At 48.6% G+C, this 20,460-nt stretch overlaps 1 protein-coding gene across 1 annotated transcript in view; it reads left to right on the top strand.

Annotated features, from left to right (window-relative positions):
* C7H16orf89 (chromosome 7 C16orf89 homolog) overlaps nt 1-20,460 on the top strand; it is a 189,610-nt gene that overhangs the window by 87,464 nt on the left and 81,686 nt on the right. The gene's annotated exons all lie outside the window — the stretch shown is intronic.

Here is a 20,460-nt window from a genome sequence, read left to right as displayed (position 1 = left end):
TGAATTTCATGGCCTGTTTCTTTCACCCGTTTTTCTTTTGTTTCCCCCTCTGCCCAGATACATCCATCCGGAAAAGACATCAGCCCTACCCAAAATGTTTATGTGAATGTATTTTAGATATGTGTCTTATCTTCATCTCTGCAACCTCCAGTTAATGGCACATATAGTCAACAGGTGATATCCACATACTAGCACTCACATATGTTCCCCCTCAATGTATCATCAAATAAATGTGCACCCCATTTGTTGGAACAAGAAGCCGAAAAGAGCTCGGTAGTGTTTGTTGGCCCATTTACAGACCCTCAGTACGGGATGAGAAGGATTTAATGTATACTTTGCAATACCTCGAAGCTTATTTAGAACATATACGGCACGATGATACATGCCCCTCAGACATGGATTCATACATACATGCTTTTTACTATCCCACTAGGTCATACATTTCCCACCTACAACTCTCTCCGATCATCAAAGCTTCTGTAGATATTGTATAGATATTTTTCTGTTTAGTGATTAGATAGTGGCAGTTATTGGTGACTGCCAAAGGGTGGACTGTCAAAGTTGAAAAATATTGCAGTACACACATCACGTACAAACTACACACAGATGGCCTCCCTGCGTGCACTTTTTCTGTCGTGCGTGCGCATATCCGCAATTTGCGTATGGTCGCTCCCACGGTCCTGCGCATTAGCGCGTGGTATGAGTATTTACGGTAGAGTTTGTGAACGCACGGAAGGCTATCAAAACACATTACATATTTAATCCAAATAGTGCACAATGTACACATAGTATCCCTGCACCACATCAGAAAGTAACAACAGTTTAAATGGTAACAGAACAAAGGGATTCACCTTTACAGAATAGGAGGGGACAGAACAAGGTCATAAGGTGGTGTTTGGTATCCAGCTGAAGGGTATTTTAAGCGTAACATTCCGGTGTTGGTTTGAGAAAGATCGCATGTTCCTGCGGATAGTTATGTGCAGGAGCAGAATATAGATATAAACTGTATTTACTGTACATTATGTATGCGGCGGGAATCCAGAGGAGACCACCCACAAGAGCAGTTGGGAAAGACATCGCCCACCTATTCAAACCGACCTATGACCTCTCCTGTACTGTAAATATGCATTCCTGTGTCCAATGGACAAAGAGATTACAGTATCTATTGTATTGCTTTTTGGAAGAATTGTATAAAGAGAGCTGCTGCAGGCATGGTCTGACACAAGACTCACAAAGTTATCTATCAGATGACCGAGGACCGGGCCGGGAAGCGCAAGCGAATCTACTCACGTAGGTACCATTGAATGTAGCCATTTACTCTGTTATATTATATTGTATTGTTTGTATTGTAACCCCCTTTCAGCAATAATCCACTGTGGTGTCGGAACCCAGCGGTAAAATCACAATTGGTGTCGTGTCTTCATTGCCCTGCTAAGGTTTAAAGCATATTTTCATTGCATTGCATAACTGTTCAGGGTTTGTGGTGTATCTCTGGGTGTGTACGCGCTGTGAGTACTTTGTACCATCAGCGCGGCGTTTGTACGCGAAGTCCGTACGCAGTACGGGACTTTGTACGCTAATAGCGTACAAAGTGCGCAGAGTGTGTGTTAAGTACAGCGGCCGCAGCGGCTCCATGGTAAAGTGTATTCAAGGTGTGTTTAAGGTATAGCTTTCTTTCCTAAGGATATTTTCAGCATTATCAGTGGGTACTGAGGGACCAGACAACTAGCTGACAGATTCGGGGCTGGGCTGAGTAGTGGGCAGAGCTGAGGGAAGCGCTCAGAGTTCTCCAAATTATTCAGTCAGCTGGCTGTGCTTAGAGCTCGGCTTACTGACGAACGACTGAAATGAGAGGGACAGTAATAACTTGCATACTGGTGTGGTGGGAGGCTGGTGGTGGGTTAAGGTGGATAAAGGAAGGACAACTGACAGGGAGACGCTGGTGCTGATGATCGTGGCTGCAGCCTGTTTCTCACTCACAGGCAGATGTATGCCTGTGCTAGTGTGAGCAAGAAGCAGCTCATGACTGGTATCATCAGCACCAGCGGGATCCAATGCCAGCCTTTGCTTTACATCTAGGCTTAAAAAGGTGGCATGGGGGTTGTGTATGCCCCCCTTCCCAACGGACTTTTTCATTCTGAATCTGAATTTAGTTTATCTTCCTCTCCTCACTCGTGTCGCCCCGCCCCCACATGACAGCTCCTACCTTCTCCCTGACCCTCTGCTTTCCCTGGCTGGGGCTGGGCTACAGAGACACTCAGAAGACATTCCCCAGCTGTGTCTCTGCTCCTCCCCCCTTCCCCCTTTGTGTTTGCTCCCCCCCTTCCATGCCTCAGCTCCCTCTCCCATTTGTTTCTCATCCACTTAACCTCCTCTGTGCCTCTGCCCATTTGCTTCCTGTAATTCTGACACATCCCCCCCACCCCCCCACCCCCATGTGTGCCCCTGCTCCTTTATTGATACCTTTGCTGCTTCCTCATTTGTTCTTCTCCCCCCCTCAAGCCGCTATGGCTGATGGCTGTGATCAGTGGCAAAGACCATGGCCCTCATTCCGAGTTGTTCGCTCGGTATTTTTCATCGCATCGCAGTGAAAATCCGCTTAGTACGCATGCGCAATGTTCGCACTGCGACTGCGCCAAGTAACTTTACTACGAAGAAAGTATTTTTACTCACGGCTTTTTCTTCGCTCCGGCGAACGTAATGTGATTGACAGGAAATGGGTGTTACTGGGCGGAAACACGGCGTTTCAGGGGCGTGTGGCTGAAAACGCTACCGTTTCCGGAAAAAACGCAGGAGTGGCCGGAGAAACGGTGGGAGTGCCTGGGCGAACGCTGGGTGTGTTTGTGACGTCAACCAGGAACGACAAGCACTGAAATGATCGCACAGGCAGAGTAAGTCTGGAGCTACTCTGAAACTGCTAAGTAGTTAGTAATCGCAATATTGCGAATACATCGGTCGCAATTTTAAGAAGCTAAGATTCACTCCCAGTAGGCGGCGGCTTAGCGTGTGTAACTCTGCTAAATTCGCCTTGCGACCGATCAACTCGGAATGAGGGCCCATATACAGTACCATATGATTCTTTTAAAGGACAATAGGTAAGCACAATTTTCCATTGATAGTCATTTTATAATCATTTTATAACTTTTATGTGTGCGAATAAATATATATATATATATTTATTTACCTCCTGTTTTACATATGTTTATATATACTTATTTACAGTACATATCTGTTTTATGTGTGTGTATATATTTATTTGACATTCCTATTCTATGTGTCTGTGTATGTGTGTATATATATATATATATATATATATATATATATATATAAAATTCTCCCAGCGGCTGACCGGTCACACCAGGGGAGCCCTGTTGCACGGCAACACAGCAGTAACTCTGCAGCTTGCACCCCATCGGCCTGCTGTACACTCACCATCAAGGGCGGCCCTGTACAGGTGGAATGGCGGAGCTAGGGTGCGCTGGAGGGCGAGCACATCACAGGGAGCAGGTAAGTGGCGCATGCGGGGGGGGGGGGGGGGGGGGGGCGTTCCGTTCCATCACCGCTGCACATCAAAAAGAAAATTTCCCTCAGAAGTCGGGCTGTGATCTCAGCTGCTCTTCACAGCTACAGTGTTTGCCGAGCAGGGCTGGAGAATACAGCCCCTGCACTCAGCCCCTGCTACTTCACCCAGCCCCTGCACACAGACCCTGCTCCTGCACCCTGCCCCTCACCTATGCCCAGCTGCTCCTGCACCCAGCCCCTCTCCTGTACCCAGCCCCTGCTTCATGCACCCAGCCCCTGCTCCTGCACCCAGCCCCTCTCATGTACCCAGCCTCTCTCATGTACCCAGCCCCTGCACTCAGCCCCTGCTCCTGCACGCAGGCCCTGCTCCTGCACACAGCCCCTCTCCTGTACCCAGCTCCTTCTCCTGCACCCAGCCCTTGCACCCAGACCCTCTCCTGTACCCAGCCCCTTCTCATGCACCCATCCCCTGCCCCTGCACCCAGCTGCTCCTGCACCCAGCCCCTCTCCTGTACCTAGCCCCTGCCTCATGCACCCAGCCTCTGCCCCTGCACCCAGCCCCTCACCTGTACCCAGCTGCTCCTGCACCCAGCCCCTCTCCTGTACCCAGTCCCTGCTTTATGCACCCAGCCCCTGCTCCTGCACCCAGCCCTTCTCATGTACCCAGCCCCTGCACTCAGCCCCTGCACTCAGCCCCTGCTACTTCACCCAGCCCCTGCACACAGCCCCTGCTCCTGCACCCAGCCCCTCACCTGTACCCAGCTGCTCCTGCACCCTGCCCCTCTCCTTTACCCAGCCCCTGCTTCATGCACCCAGCCCCTGCTCCTGCACCCAGCCCCTCTCATGTACCCAGCCCCTCTCATGTACCCAGCCCCTGCACTCAGCCCCTGCTCCTGTACCCAGGCCCTGCTCCTGCACACAGCCCCTCTCCTGTACCCAACTCCTTCTCCTGCACCCAGCCCCTGCACCCAGCCCCTCTCCTTTACCTAGCCCCTGCCTCATGCACCAGCCCCTTCTCCTGCACCCAGCCCCTCTCCTGTACCTAGCCCCTGCCTCATGCACCAGCCCCTGCTCCTGCACCCAGCCCCTTTCATGTACCCAGCCCCTCTCATGTATCCAGCCCCTGCACTCAGCCCCTGCTCCTGCACCCAGCCCCTCTCATGTACCCAGCCCCTGCACTCAGCCCCTGCTCCTGCACCCAGCCCCTCTCATGTACCCAGCCCCTGCACTCAGCCCCTGCTCCTGCACCCAGCCCCTCTCATGTACCCAGCCCCTGCACTCAGCCCCTGCTCCTGCACCCAGCCCCTCTCATGTACCCAGCCTCTGCACTCAGCCCCTGCTCCTGCACCCAGGCCCTGCCCATGCACACAGCCCCTCTCCTGTACCCAGCTCCTTCTCCTGCACCCAGCCCCTGCACCCGGCCCCTCTCCTGTACCCAGCCCCTTCTCCTGCACCCAGCCCCTCTCATGTACCCAGCCCCTGCACTCAGCCCCTGCTCCTGCACCCAGGCCCTGCCCATGCACACAGCCCCTCTCCTGTACCCAGCTCCTTCTCCTGCACCCAGCCCCTGCACCCGGCCCCTCTCCTGTACCCAGCCCCTTCTCCTGCACCCTGCCCCTCTCCTTTACCCAGCCCCTGCTTCATGCACCCAGCCCCTGCTCCTGCACCCAGCCCCTCTCATGTACCCAGCCCCTCTCATGTACCCAGCCCCTGCACTCAGCCCCTGCTCCTGTACCCAGGCCCTGCTCCTGCACACAGCCCCTCTCCTGTACCCAACTCCTTCTCCTGCACCCAGCCCCTGCACCCAGCCCCTCTCCTTTACCTAGCCCCTGCCTCATGCACCAGCCCCTTCTCCTGCACCCAGCCCCTCTCCTGTACCTAGCCCCTGCCTCATGCACCAGCCCCTGCTCCTGCACCCAGCCCCTTTCATGTACCCAGCCCCTCTCATGTATCCAGCCCCTGCACTCAGCCCCTGCTCCTGCACCCAGCCCCTCTCATGTACCCAGCCCCTGCACTCAGCCCCTGCTCCTGCACCCAGCCCCTCTCATGTACCCAGCCCCTGCACTCAGCCCCTGCTCCTGCACCCAGCCCCTCTCATGTACCCAGCCCCTGCACTCAGCCCCTGCTCCTGCACCCAGCCCCTCTCATGTACCCAGCCTCTGCACTCAGCCCCTGCTCCTGCACCCAGGCCCTGCCCATGCACACAGCCCCTCTCCTGTACCCAGCTCCTTCTCCTGCACCCAGCCCCTGCACCCGGCCCCTCTCCTGTACCCAGCCCCTTCTCCTGCACCCAGCCCCTCTCATGTACCCAGCCCCTGCACTCAGCCCCTGCTCCTGCACCCAGGCCCTGCCCATGCACACAGCCCCTCTCCTGTACCCAGCTCCTTCTCCTGCACCCAGCCCCTGCACCCGGCCCCTCTCCTGTACCCAGCCCCTTCTCCTGCACCCAGCCCCTCTCCTGTACCTATCCCCTGCCTCATGCATGCAGCCCCTGCCCCTGCACCCAGCCCTCTCCTGTACCCAGCCCCTTCCTCTGCACCCAGCCTCTGCTTTTTATCACAGCCCCTGCACCCAGCCCTCTCCTGCACCCAGCCCATGCCCCTGCACCCAGTCCCTGCTCCTGCACCCAGCCCTCTCCTGCACTTAGACCCTACTCCTGCACCCAGCCCCTGCTACTGTATTCAGCCCCTCTCCTGTACCCAACCCTCTACGTGTGCCAGCCCCTGCTCCTGTACCCAGGCCTGTGTGTCAGCCTCTGCTGCTGTACTGAGCCCCTGCTGCTGTCACCAGCCCCCTCTCTTGTACCCAGCCCTGTGTGTCAGTCCCTGCTCCTGTACCCACCCCCTTCTCCTGTACCCATCCCCTTCTCCTGTACCCAGCCCCTTATCCTGTACCCAGCCCTGTATGTGTGCCAGCCCCTTCTCCTGTACCCAGCCCTGTATGTGTGCCAGTCCCCTTTCCTGTACCCAGCCCTGTGTGTCAGCCCCTGCAGCCAGCCCTGTGTGTGTGCCAGTTCCCTCCCTTATCCAGCTTTGTATGTGTGCCAGCCCCTGCTCCTCTTCCCTGCCCTGTGTGTATGCCAACCCCTGCTCCTGTACCTAGCCCTGTGTGTGTGTCAGCCCCCTTTCCTGTACCCAGCCCTGTGTGCGTGCCAGCCCCCTTTCCTGTACCCAGCCCTGTGTGTGTGCCAGCCCCCATTCCTGTTCCCAGCCCTGTGTGTGTGCCAGCTCCCTTTCCTGTACCCAGCCCTGTGTGTGTGCCAGACCACTTTCCTGTACCCAGCTCTGTGTGTGTGCCAGTCTCCGCTAAAGGTTCAGGAGTTGGTATTAACTGGGTTTGAACCAATTTCTGGGGTGATTCCTGGCTCCATTGATGGGGAGTGATGATATTTGTGATTTTTGGGCAAAGAGTTTGGTCTCTTTGTTTTTACGATTGTGTGTCTATTTGCTGGAGGTTTTGGTGTCTGTGTTCAGTCTCGGTGGTGGTGGCTGTGTGTTATTTGGAATATGGAGGTTTGGGGTTTTTTACTGAAGGTTAAAGGTCTGTGAGTGTTGGGGCCACGACTACCAATAACATTAAAACCAACAACTTCCACGCAAGTGTGGTGATGTACTTATCCTGCCTACTTTGGTGTTTGCCCCACCTACAGTTCGTTTGGTGCCGCCCGTGTGAGGCCACTTCTAGAAATTTTTACCAGAGCCACTTATGCTTCCAAATCCACCCCTGGTTTTAACACATGGGAATGCTGCTGAACTCTGTTGTGAAGGAGATTTATTCATCACCATGCACTTGCATAACAACAGGATAACCAACCTATGGCCATTGGCCAGCAGTGGCGTGCGGTGAGGTCACTGGCTGGGGAGGCACTGAGATTTTTATATATATATATATATATATATATATACATTAGAGATGAGCGCCTGAAATTTTTCGGGTTTTGTGTTTTGGTTTTGGGTTCGGTTCCGCGGCCGTGTTTTGGGTTCGAACGCGTTTTGGCAAAACCTCACCGAATTATTTTTGTCGGATTCGGGTGTGTTTTGGATTCGGGTGTTTTTTTCCAAAAACACTAAAAAACAGCTTAAATCATAGAATTTGGGGGTCATTTTGATCCCAAAGTATTATTAACCTCAAAAACCATAATTTACACTCATTTTCAGTCTATTCTGAATACCTCACACCTCACAATATTATTTTTAGTCCTAAAATTTGCACCGAGGTCGCTGTGTGAGTAAGATAAGCGACCCTAGTGGCCGACACAAACACCGGGCCCATCTAGGAGTGGCACTGCAGTGTCACGCAGGATGTCCCTTCCAAAAAACCCTCCCCAAACAGCACATGACGCAAAGAAAAAAAGAGGCGCAATGAGGTAGCTGTGTGAGTAAGATTAGCGACCCTAGTGGCCGACACAAACACCGGGCCCATCTAGGAGTGGCACTGCAGTGTCACGCAGGATGGCCCTTCCAAAAAACCCTCCCCAAACAGCACATGACGCAAAGAAAAAAAGAGGCGCAATGAGGTAGCTGACTGTGTGAGTAAGATTAGCGACCCTAGTGGCCGACACAAACACCGGGCACATCTAGGAGTGGCACTGCAGTGTCACGCAGGATGTCCCTTCCAAAAAACCCTCCCCAAACAGCACATGACGCAAAGAAAAAAAGAGGCGCAATGAGGTAGCTGTGTGAGTAAGATTAGCGACCCTAGTGGCCGACACAAACACCGGGCCCATCTAGGAGTGGCACTGCAGTGTCACGCAGGATGTCCCTTCCAAAAAACCCTCCCCAATCAGCACATGATGCAAAGAAAAAGAAAAGAAAAAAGAGGTGCAAGATGGAATTATCCTTGGGCCCTCCCACCCACCCTTATGTTGTATAAACAAAACAGGACATGCACACTTTAACCAACCCATCATTTCAGTGACAGGGTCTGCCACACGACTGTGACTGATATGACGGGTTGGTTTGGACCCCCCCAAAAAAGAAGCAATTAATCTCTCCTTGCACAAACTGGCTCTACAGAGGCAAGATGTCCACCTCATCTTCACCCTCCGATATATCACCGTGTACATCCCCCTCCTCACAGATTATCAATTCGTCCCCACTGGAATCCACCATCTCAGCTCCCTGTGTACTTTGTGGAGGCAATTGCTGCTGGTCAATGTCTCCGCGGAGGAATTGATTATAATTCATTTTAATGAACATCATCTTCTCCACATTTTCTGGATGTAACCTCGTACGCCGATTGCTGACAAGGTGAGCGGCGGCACTAAACACTCTTTCGGAGTACACACTTGTGGGAGGGCAACTTAGGTAGAATAAAGCCAGTTTGTGCAAGGGCCTCCAAATTGCCTCTTTTTCCTGCCAGTATAAGTACGGACTGTGTGACGTGCCTACTTGGATGCGGTCACTCATATAATCCTCCACCATTCTATCAATGTTGAGAGAATCATATGCAGTGACAGTAGACGACATGTCCGTAATCGTTGTCAGGTCCTTCAGTCCGGACCAGATGTCAGCATCAGCAGTCGCTCCAGACTGCCCTGCATCACCGCCAGCGGGTGGGCTCGGAATTCTGAGCCTTTTCCTCGCACCCCCAGTTGCGGGAGAATGTGAAGGAGGAGATGTTGACAGGTCGCGTTCCGCTTGACTTGACAATTTTGTCACCAGCAGGTCTTTCAACCCCAGCAGACCTGTGTCTGCCGGAAAGAGAGATCCAAGGTAGGCTTTAAATCTAGGATCGAGCACGGTGGCCAAAATGTAGTGCTCTGATTTCAACAGATTGACCACCCGTGAATCCTTGTTAAGCGAATTAAGGGCTGCATCCACAAGTCCCACATGCCTAGCGGAATCGCTCCGTGTTAGCTCCTTCTTCAATGCCTCCAGCTTCTTCTGCAAAAGCCTGATGAGGGGAATGACCTGACTCAGGCTGGCAGTGTCTGAACTGACTTCACGTGTGGCAAGTTCAAAGGGCATCAGAACCTTGCACAACGTTGAAATCATTCTCCACTGCACTTGAGACAGGTGCATTCCATCTCCTATATCGTGCTCAATTGTATAGGCTTGAATGGCCTTTTGCTGCTCCTCCAACCTCTGAAGCATATAGAGGGTTGAATTCCACCTCGTTACCACTTCTTGCTTCAGATGATGGCAGGGCAGGTTCAGTAGTTTTTGGTGGTGCTCCAGTCTTCTGTACGTGGTGCCTGTACGCCGAAAGTGTCCCGCAATTTTTCTGGCCACCGACAGCATCTCTTGCACGCCCCTGTCGTTTTTTAAAAAATTCTGCACCACCAAATTCAAGGTATGTGCAAAACATGGGACGTGCTGGAATTTGCCCATATTTAATGCACACACAATATTGCTGGCGTTGTCCGATGCCACAAATCCACAGGAGAGTCCAATTGGGGTAAGCCATTCCGCGATGATCTTCCTCAGTTGCCGTAAGAGGTTTTCAGCTGTGTGCGTATTCTGGAAAGCGGTGATACAAAGCGTAGCCTGCCTAGGAAAGAGTTGGCGTTTGCGAGATGCTGCTACTGGTGCCGCCGCTGCTGTTCTTGCGGCGGGAGTCCATACATCTACCCAGTGGGCTGTCACAGTCATATAGTCCTGACCCTGCCCTGCTCCACTTGTCCACATGTCCGTGGTTAAGTGGACATTGGGTACAACTGCATTTTTTAGGACACTGGTGAGTCTTTTTCTGACGTCCGTGTACATTCTCGGTATCGCCTGCCTAGAGAAGTGGAACCTAGATGGTATTTGGTAACGGGGGCACACTGCCTCAATAAATTGTCTAGTTCCCTGTGAACTAACGGCGGATACCGGACGCACGTCTAACACCAACATAGTTGTCAAGGACTCAGTTATCCGCTTTGCAGTAGGATGACTGCTGTGATATTTCATCTTCCTCGCAAAGGACTGTTGAACAGTCAATTGCTTACTGGAAGTAGTACAAGTGGGCTTACGACTTCCCCTCTGGGATGACCATCGACTCCCAGCGGCAACAACAGCAGCGCCAGCAGCAGTAGGCATTACACGCAAGGATGCATCGGAGGAATCCCAGGCAGGAGAGGACTCGTCAGACTTGCCAGTGACATGGCCTGCAGGACTATTGGCATTCCTGGGGAAGGAGGAAATTGACACTGAGGGAGTTGGTGGGGTGGTTTGCGTGAGCTTGGTTACAAGAGGAAGGGATTTACTGGTCAGTGGACTGCTTCCGCTGTCACCCAAAGTTTTTGAACTTGTCACTGACTTATTATGAATGCGCTGCAGGTGACGTATAAGGGAGGATGTTCCGAGGTGGTTAACGTCCTTACCCCTACTTATTACAGCTTGACAAAGGGAACACACGGCTTGACACCTGTTGTCCGCATTTCTGGTGAAATACCTCCACACCGAAGAGCTGATTTTTTTGGTATTTTCACCTGGCATGTCAACGGCCATATTCCTCCCACGGACAACAGGTGTCTCCCCGGGTGCCTGACTTAAACAAACCACCTCACCATCAGAATCCTCCTGGTCAATTTCCTCCCCAGCGCCAGCAACACCCATATCCTCCTCATCCTGGTGTACTTCAACACTGACATCTTCAATCTGACTATCAGGAACTGGACTGCGGGTGCTCCTTCCAGCACTTGCAGGGGGCGTGCAAATGGTGGAAGGCGCATGCTCTTCACGTCCAGTGTTGGGAAGGTCAGGCATCGCAACCGACACAATTGGACTCTCCTTGTGGATTTGGGATTTCAAAGAACGCACAGTTCTTTGCGGTGCTTTTGCCAGCTTGAGTCTTTTCAGTTTTCTAGCGAGAGGCTGAGTGCTTCCATCCTCATGTGAAGCTGAACCACTAGCCATGAACATAGGCCAGGGCCTCAGCCGTTCCTTGCCACTCCGTGTGGTAAATGGCATATTGGCAAGTTTACGCTTCTCCTCCGACAATTTTATTTTAGGTTTTGGAGTCCTTTTTTTTCTGATATTTGGTGTTTTGGATTTGACATGCTCTGTACTATGACATTGGGCATCGGCCTTGGCAGACGACGTTGCTGGCATTTCATCGTCTCGGCCATGACTAGTGGCAGCAGCTTCAGCACGAGGTGGAAGTGGATCTTGATCTTTCCCTAATTTTGGAACCTCAACTTTTTTGTTCTCCATATTTTATAGGCAGAACTAAAAGGCACCTCAGGTAAACAATGGAGATGGATGGATTGGATACTAGTATACAATTATGGACGGACTGCCACGGTTAGGTGGTATAAAAAAACCACGGTTAGGTGGTATATAATACAATTATGGATGGACGGACTGCCTGCCGAGTGCCGACACAGAGGTAGCCACAGCCGTGAACTACCGCACTGTACACTGGTTGATAAAGAGATAGTAGTATACTCGTAACAACTAGTATGACGACGGTATAAAGAATGAAAAAAAAACCACGGTTAGGTGGTATATATTATAATACAATTATGGTTGGACGGACTGCCTGCCGAGTGCCGACACAGAGGTAGCCACAGCCGTGAACTACCGCACTGTACACTGGTTGATAAAGAGATAGTAGTATACTCGTAACAACTAGTATGACGACGGTATAAAGAATGAAAAAAAAACCACGGTTAGGTGGTATATATTATAATACAATTATGGTTGGACGGACTGCCTGCCGAGTGCCGACACAGAGGTAGCCACAGCCGTGAACTACCGCACTGTACACTGGTTGATAAAGAGATAGTAGTATACTCGTAACAACTAGTATGACGACGGTATAAAGAATGAAAAAAAAACCACGGTTAGGTGGTATATATTATAATACAATTATGGATGGACGGACTGCCTGCCGAGTGCCGACACAGAGGTAGCCACAGCCGTGAACTACCGCACTGTACACTGGTTGATAAAGAGATAGTAGTATACTCGTAACAACTAGTATGACGACGGTATAAAGAATGAAAAAAAAACCACGGTTAGGTGGTATATATTATAATACAATTATGGTTGGACGGACTGCCTGCCGAGTGCCGACACAGAGGTAGCCACAGCCGTGAACTACCGCACTGTACACTGGTTGATAAAGAGATAGTAGTATACTCGTAACAACTAGTATGACGACGGTATAAAGAATGAAAAAAAAACCACGGTTAGGTGGTATATAATACAATTATGGTTGGACGGACTGCCTGCCGAGTGCCGACACAGAGGTAGCCACAGCCGTGAACTACCGCACTGTACACTGGTTGATAAAGAGATAGTAGTATACTCGTAACAACTAGTATGACGACGGTATAAAGAATGAAAAAAAAACCACGGTTAGGTGGTATATATTATAATACAATTATGGTTGGACGGACTGCCTGCCGAGTGCCGACACAGAGGTAGCCACAGCCGTGAACTACCGCACTGTACTGTGTCTGCTGCTAATATAGACTGGTTGATAAAGAGATAGTATACAATACTACTAATATACTGGTGGTCAGGCACTGGTCACCACTAGTCACACTGGCAGTGGCACTCCTGCAGCAAAAGTGTGCACTGTTTAATTTTAATATAATATTATTTATCATGTACTCCTGGCTCCTGCTATAACAACCTGCAGTGCTCCCCAGTCTCCCCCACAATTATAAGCTTTATATACAATACATTGATGTGCAGCACACTGGGCTGAGCAGTGCACACAGACTGAGTCACTGTGTGACTGTGTATCGTTTTTTTCAGGCAGAGAACGGATATATTAAATAAAACAAACAACTGCACTGTCTCTGGTGGTCACTGGTCACTGTGGTCGTCAGTCACTAAACTCTGTCTGCACTCTCTTCTAATCTACAGTATCACAGCAATCTCTCTCTCTCTCTCTCTTCTAAATCTAATCTAAATGGAGAGGACGCCAGCCACGTCCTCTCCCTATCAATCTCAATGCACGTGTGAAAATGGCGGCGACGCGCGGCTCCTTATATAGAATCCGAGTCTCGCGATAGAATCCGAGCCTCGCGAGAATCCGACAGCGTCATGATGACGTTCGGGCGCGCTCGGGTTAACCGAGCAAGGCGGGAAGATCCGAGTCGCTCGGACCCGTGAAAAAAAAAGTGAAGTTCGTGCGGGTTCGGATTCAAAGAAACCGAACCCGCTCATCTCTAATATACATACATATACAAGTGAATGCTTCAATCACAGATCTTCACAGATGAATGCTTCAATCAAGCAAACTCTTCTATTAAAAACACTTACATTAAAATTCTGCCATGCATTCTGATAAAGGTATCTTTTTCTCTCCCGTCTCGAATCCCAATTAAGTAGTGTAGACAGGCAAATGTCCAGAGAAACATGGTTTATTCATAAAATCACAATGGAAAGAGCACAGTCTTCATAAACATCACAGGCCGCAGACAGGTAAGTGCAAAGCATCTGTGGTGCTCAGTTCTCAAAACCACCGGATCCTGGGAGATAGAAGACACAGCAGGTAGCTTCAATGCGTTTCAGGGAGCCCTCTCCCCTTTGTTAAGAAGTGCTGCTGCTAGCCTGAGCCCGGATTTTTATACCTGATCCGATCTATTCACCTAATTGATGTCACACTCATTGTCCTCCATGGGGGTCATTCCGAGTTGTTCGCTCGCAAGCCGTTTTTAGCAGCTTTGCACACGCTAAGCCTACGCCTACTGGGAGTGAATCTTTGCTTCTTAAAATTGCGAACGAAAGATTCGCAATATTGCGAAAAGACATCTCTGTGCAGTTTCTGAGTAGCTCCAGACTTACTCGGCATCTGCGATCAGTTCAGAGCTTGTCGTTCCTGGTTTGACGTCACAAACACACCCAGCGTTCGCCCAGACACTCCTCCGTTTCTCCAGCCACTCCCGCGTTTTTCCCAGAAACGGTAGCGTTTTTTCCCACACGCCCATAAAACGGCCTGTTTCCGCCCAGAAACACCCACTTCCTGTCAATCACATTACGATCGCCTGAACGAAGAAAAAGCCGTGAGTAAAATACCTAACTCCATAGCAAATTTACTTGGCGCAGTCGCAGTGCGAACATTGCGCATGCGCACTAAGCGGAAAATCGCTGCGATGCGATGAAATTTACCGAGCGAACAACTCGGAATGACCCCCCATGTGCTTGAATTAATGAACAAAATTATTTTATAAAATACATAATGTATACTCACTTCATTTCATATTCACAGTGGCTTTTTATTCTAGGGAGTACCACGATTACTATATAACTTATGTTCTGTTTGTCCCTCCGACTTTTCATTGTAATCCTGTGACTCCACTTGTATAAAAGACCATTACAAAATGTTGTTCAAATACAGTATCAATTTAAAAACATCTTTATTATACATACTAAATAAAACAATAATAATATATACACTCAGCTGGGCATTTCTCCCTTTATCCCGGTTACGTGACCTATTTGCATACTGCGGCGATGTGTACTGTCCTTCTGCACTTCTTACATAAAATTTTTTTATATAATGTAGTCACTTTTAAGGGTCCTACTAATCAAATGATATAGTTAGTCACCCCGGTATATGGATGACTTTTCGTTCCTAAGCAACGGTCACGTGACACCTCCGGGCCAATCATGAGAAAGTGTGTCTGCTGAGCATTAACACAACGACTATATTAAAACAGTGAATCCCCATCTTAAATAAGACGGCTGCCCCCTTCTCTCACCTACGTGGTCCTTGGCCCCTGGCCTGTGAGAGTATAGATGCCAATGATGCTGCTGGCTTGGAGGGAAAGGAAGGAGCGGTAAGAGCGCTGGCCGCCGCTGCCACCCGCTCTCCAGCTCAGCGGTTCCTGCTGCCTTTGGAGCTGCCGCTGCTCTAGCGACAAGCAGCTTAATTACTAATGCCGGGTCCCGATGCCTCTTGACCCTGCCGCGCTACTGTAGTGACAGCTCCACAGAAGCGCCGGGTCCCACCATTCCTCCCGCCCGCCGCAAGTGCCGCTTTCCCCTTTGGTTTTAATGGGCTATTACAGCCCAGTGCTTGCGCCCTTCCCCCCCCCCCCCCCCCCCCCGCGCTTTAACCTGTTCCTATTGATAACGGGAGGCACTGTTATCAGTGCCTCCCAAACAACTTTACAGCATTAAAATGGTTAGGATAATATAAATAAATTACTTATGACACAGAATATGTGTCATAAGTGTCTTCTTTATATTATTTTAATCATTAATGACAGGGGAGGCACTGCTTCCCCTGCCTCCCCTGACTGCACGTCCCTGTTGGCCAGATATAAGAAGGGTTGAGGAAAGTGATGAGAGGAGCTTGCCAGGCATTGAAAATAATGGTTAAACTTACTTAGTATCCCTTCTAATCCAATACTAACTGTGCATATTTCTTACATTTTGGTATTTGGTCTACATATTAAGGGTTACAAGGCCTACATAGCCTGGCTGACATAGGCAGGGTGTAGAAATCAAAGTGTAGAAATATAGGTGTTTTTCAGCCTATACTTAGCCTGTACTTGAACTGTACGAAAACTGAAAGGAAACATCAAGTAGCTACAACAACCACAAATTAACTTTTTTGCAACTTCTAATGTATGTATATATTACTCTGCAATCCTCACTTTGTGATCACTATGCAAACAATCTATGCTTAGAGTAAAAGTTGCTATCATGATTTGCATGCAATTATAATACTTGCACTTCAAATTTTACTTATTAATCCATACTCCATGAAGATCTATATGGCTGTTTGCCTAGTCCAATACAGTATAATCTATCGCCTTTCATCAACATCACATTTTTCTCATTGGTAGCCTGTATTAATTAGCCATAGTTTTCATTACATGCAATCTAGGTTCAGCTGTGCTGGTCAATGTGCATCCACATTAATAAGGTATTTGTAAATGAACAGCTGAACAACACCAGTAATCAAGCATTTGAATGTTCAACTCAAAAACTTGCACATACATTCTTGCTCTAGCCCTAATACCTTCTTTCACAAACACACCATGCACCTCAAATTGTTGTACTTTATTGCACTTCATGGTGTTCTCTCCAAAGTAAATACATTGTCTACTTTCCCTGCAACTGACCCCTCTGTACACATTGCTGCCTCAATTATCCACACACCTCTTATTAACACTCATGAGCTTTTTACTCATCTTTACACTTTGACAATAACATCCACAACTGGACACCATAAAAATAATTCACAAACCTCACAACTACAGTATATCTACTTTTCTCTCTTACTGCTATTAGCTGGTGACATTTCACCTAATCCATTCCCCAAACACCTGCCCCACTCACATTCACCTGTTTCACAACAATATAGAAATACAGCTAACCTTATAAACATCACATGTCTCCCATCACCCTCCAAATCACAAAAATATGGCTTATGGAATGCACGCTCTGTTTGTAACAAACTAACATCTGTTCATGACCTCTTCATATCTAACAACTTCAACCTGCTGGCTATTACAGAAACATGGCTCACACAACCAGACACGGCCTCCCCTGCGGCACTGTCACACGGTGGTCTCCACTTCACCCTCCCCCCAGGCCTGGTAACTGTAAAGGAGGTGGAGTTGGATTATAACTATCCCAATCTTTCGCATACACAGTTCTACAACAGGTTCCATCACTCACATTTACATCATTTGAAGTACATTCTATCAGAATCTACACTCATTTTTCGCTGCGTGTTGCAGCTATCTATCGCCCACGTGGGCATCCCAAACAATTTCTAGATGATTTTTCTGCCTGGCTCCCTCACTTATCCTCTGATATCTCCACCATTATCATCGGAGATTTCAATATTGCTATTGATAGTCCAAAATCTACTGCTCGTGCCTCCAATCTACTCTAACCTCCTCTCTCGGCCTCTCCCAGTGGACTGACTCCTCTACTCATCAGGAGGGCCACTGCCTTGATCTAGTATTCACCAGACTATGCTCCGTTTCTGAACTCAATAACACTCCTTTCCCTCTCTCAGATCACAACCTTATCACCTGCATGCTCTCCTCTAATACTTCAAACTCAGTGCCGCTGACATCCTCCAATTCTCCTCAAACCCAGAAGCCCAGCCGCAGAGTTCTACTCTCACCGCTGGGCACCATCACCGCTCCCCAGTACTCAGATAGACCACCCGCACCTCTGCTGGCAGCTGCGGTCAGCTTCCACTGCTGCTGCTGGCCGCCGTCACTGCTCCCCGGCTCTCTGCAGCAGTGCTGACCACAATGAGATACCCACGGTGGTCAGCTGCTGCTGTCGCCGCTCATCTCCTGGCAGACAGACTAGAGCAGAGGCTCTCGCGCTGTGGGTATGTGGGGGAGGTCTTTACCTATTGTATATGTGCACACGGGGGTGTTAGCATGAGGCTCTGTACTGGTACGCGGAGGGTCACTTCACGCTGCCACCATGGGGAGGTATTTATCCATCCTTATCTGTCACTTTGCACTGGGTTACAATTGTGGGGGTATAGATACAATTCAGACCCCACAGCTCAACTTAATACTGCATGCATTAAGTTGTGCATAGCTGTTCACATACCTACAGGCATAACAGGCTATTCAGCCTATGCTGAGGATATATGGAACACAGTTATATTGTGTATCTATGGTGTGTGTGTGTGTGTGTGTGTGTGTGTGTGTGTGTGTGTGTGTATATGCGGTATACTCGCAGACGATCCGTTGCCGCTTCCGCTATGTCCAGACCTACTACAACAGGGTACGTTCCTTTACCATGATTTACCCGGCTGCATTAGATGGGGTGGCTGTTGAAACTGTTTTCTTAAGACGAGAGGGCATTCCAAGGTTGGGTATACCAACTATGTTACGTGCTAAGAAGTCAGTTACAGCAGCTTATTATCACAGATTTGGGCAAACTTATATTTGTTGGTGTAAAGATCGGAAGTTTCCGACATCTTCTTTCAAGTTATCCTGTTTTTTGCTATTTTTCCAGACGGGATTAGAGCAGGACTAAGTTTACAGATACTAAAGTGCAGGTCTCTGCTTTGTCAATTTCTTTCTGCGCTGTTTGGCTCTTTTGCCAACAGTGCATATGTTCTGACAAGGTGTTCTTACAGTTCAACCTCCATTTATACCACCTACAGATCCATTTGGACTTGAATCTGCTTTTACACTTTTTGAACCTTTACAACAGGTGGATGTTAAGTTCTCACTTAGGAAACAGTTTCTCCTAGCCTTAATTTCGGTAAGGTGTGTTCTCAAGTAGGTGCGTTTTCATGCAATCCACCGTATCTGGTGTTTCATAATAACAAAGCAGATATTCGAACGAATTCCGCTTTTTTACATAAGGTAGTATTATTATCTTTTCATAAGTTAAGCATTCATGGTTCCTGCTTTCTCAGGAAGTTCCAGAACTCCAGCTACTTTGAATGTGGTTTGTGCGCTTCGCATTGTTGTACCCAAACATCACCAGTTCGTAAAACGGATACATTGTTTGTACTCTATACTGCAGTCAAGGTAGGTTGGCCAGCTTCCAGACAGAGGTTGGCTGAATCGATTGCGCTAACTATTTGTCAGGCTTAATTTCGGACTAGTTTACAACCGCCTTCATCTACGTCAGCACATTCCATGCGTTCGGTGGGAACATCATGGGTAGCAGGTTGTACGGCTTTCATAAATTTACCATGCAGTTACATAGTTGTCAGGGCACAAGTTGTGCGCTTTTACAAGTTAATACTTTGCGGCATCAGCATCTAACTTTGGTCCGTCTACTATTACAGGTGTCAAACAGCTTTCCTGCCCAAGGGGGAAACTTTGGTACGTCCCAAAAGTACTCCAGTGACCCCTAGTGGATGAAATAGAAAATAGGATTTTGGTACTTACCAGGTAAATCCTTTTCTTTGAATCCACAGGGGTCAGTGGACGTCCACCACAGCAGTTTCACCTGTCTTGTGGTAAGTTCAGTATATCTTATGCTAACACATTATCACCGCCTTGTTGGAAGGTATGGTGATTATTATCTGTTGTCGTGTCAACTTTCCAGTTGTCCGTTATGTTATGTGTCAACTTTACAGTTGTCCATTATGTTATAATGTTATATGTAATTCTCCATTGTTCAGCCTCTCTTTTGCTCCTGTTCGGCTCAGCACAAAAAAAACACTGAGGCTTCTGGGGAGTATTGAGGGGAAGAAGGATTACACATTTAAATATTTAAATGTGTTTATCCCTGCTATCGCACCGTCCATATCCTAAGAGTACTCCAGTGCAGGGACGTGCGGTGAGCTAAATAGCTCAGAAGGCACTGGCTAGCACCAGAGCCAGATTTACATGCAATATATGAGCCAAAGCGTACATCTGGGCATTATACACAGGTGCAGCAGTAGAAACCCATGGAAATTTGGTGAGTTTTGATCAGAGATGTGCGGAAAAGTTAGCCAGGTGAGGCAGTGCCTCACCTGCCATAGACTTTTTACTCCAGAGTTTTGGCTATAAAAATTATTAGAATCATGCAAAGAAGATATTTCTAGCATATTCTTTGTATTTTTCATATACTTTATACAGTCAAAACTCTGGCACAAACGTTAGTATGACAGGAAAGGCTCTGCCTCACCCCACTGCACGTCACTGCTCCAGTGACCCCTGTGGATTCAAAGAAAAGGATTTGCCTGGTAAGTATCAAAATCCTATTTTCTATGTTATGTACAATCATTGTATAATGCAAATTAGTATCTTATTTATATCTGGCAATGAAATACTTTATAAAGGTCATAAAAAGATGAGATTATTAGTTCGTAATGAAACATTTGCGCTTGGATTCCAAGTATATGCTGTGCATAAATATACATAAACAGCTCAACACGTATCCGGACACAAATTAACATAAAACTTAGCTTATTATACACCATCGCAGGCGTGGAAAAGTATTAAATAATGCAGAGTGCGAAGAGCTCTGTTTTGAATTTAACTTGATGGATTTTTCCATAAAATATCCAAAAAAAGAGACTGCAGAAAAATTAGATGTGTGCACAAAATGAGTACAGATA

This window comes from Pseudophryne corroboree, chromosome 7 (assembly GCF_028390025.1).
Source record: "Pseudophryne corroboree isolate aPseCor3 chromosome 7, aPseCor3.hap2, whole genome shotgun sequence".
NCBI classification, from domain to species: domain Eukaryota; kingdom Metazoa; phylum Chordata; class Amphibia; order Anura; family Myobatrachidae; genus Pseudophryne; species Pseudophryne corroboree.
This window is presented reverse-complemented; position numbering and strand designations above follow the sequence as displayed.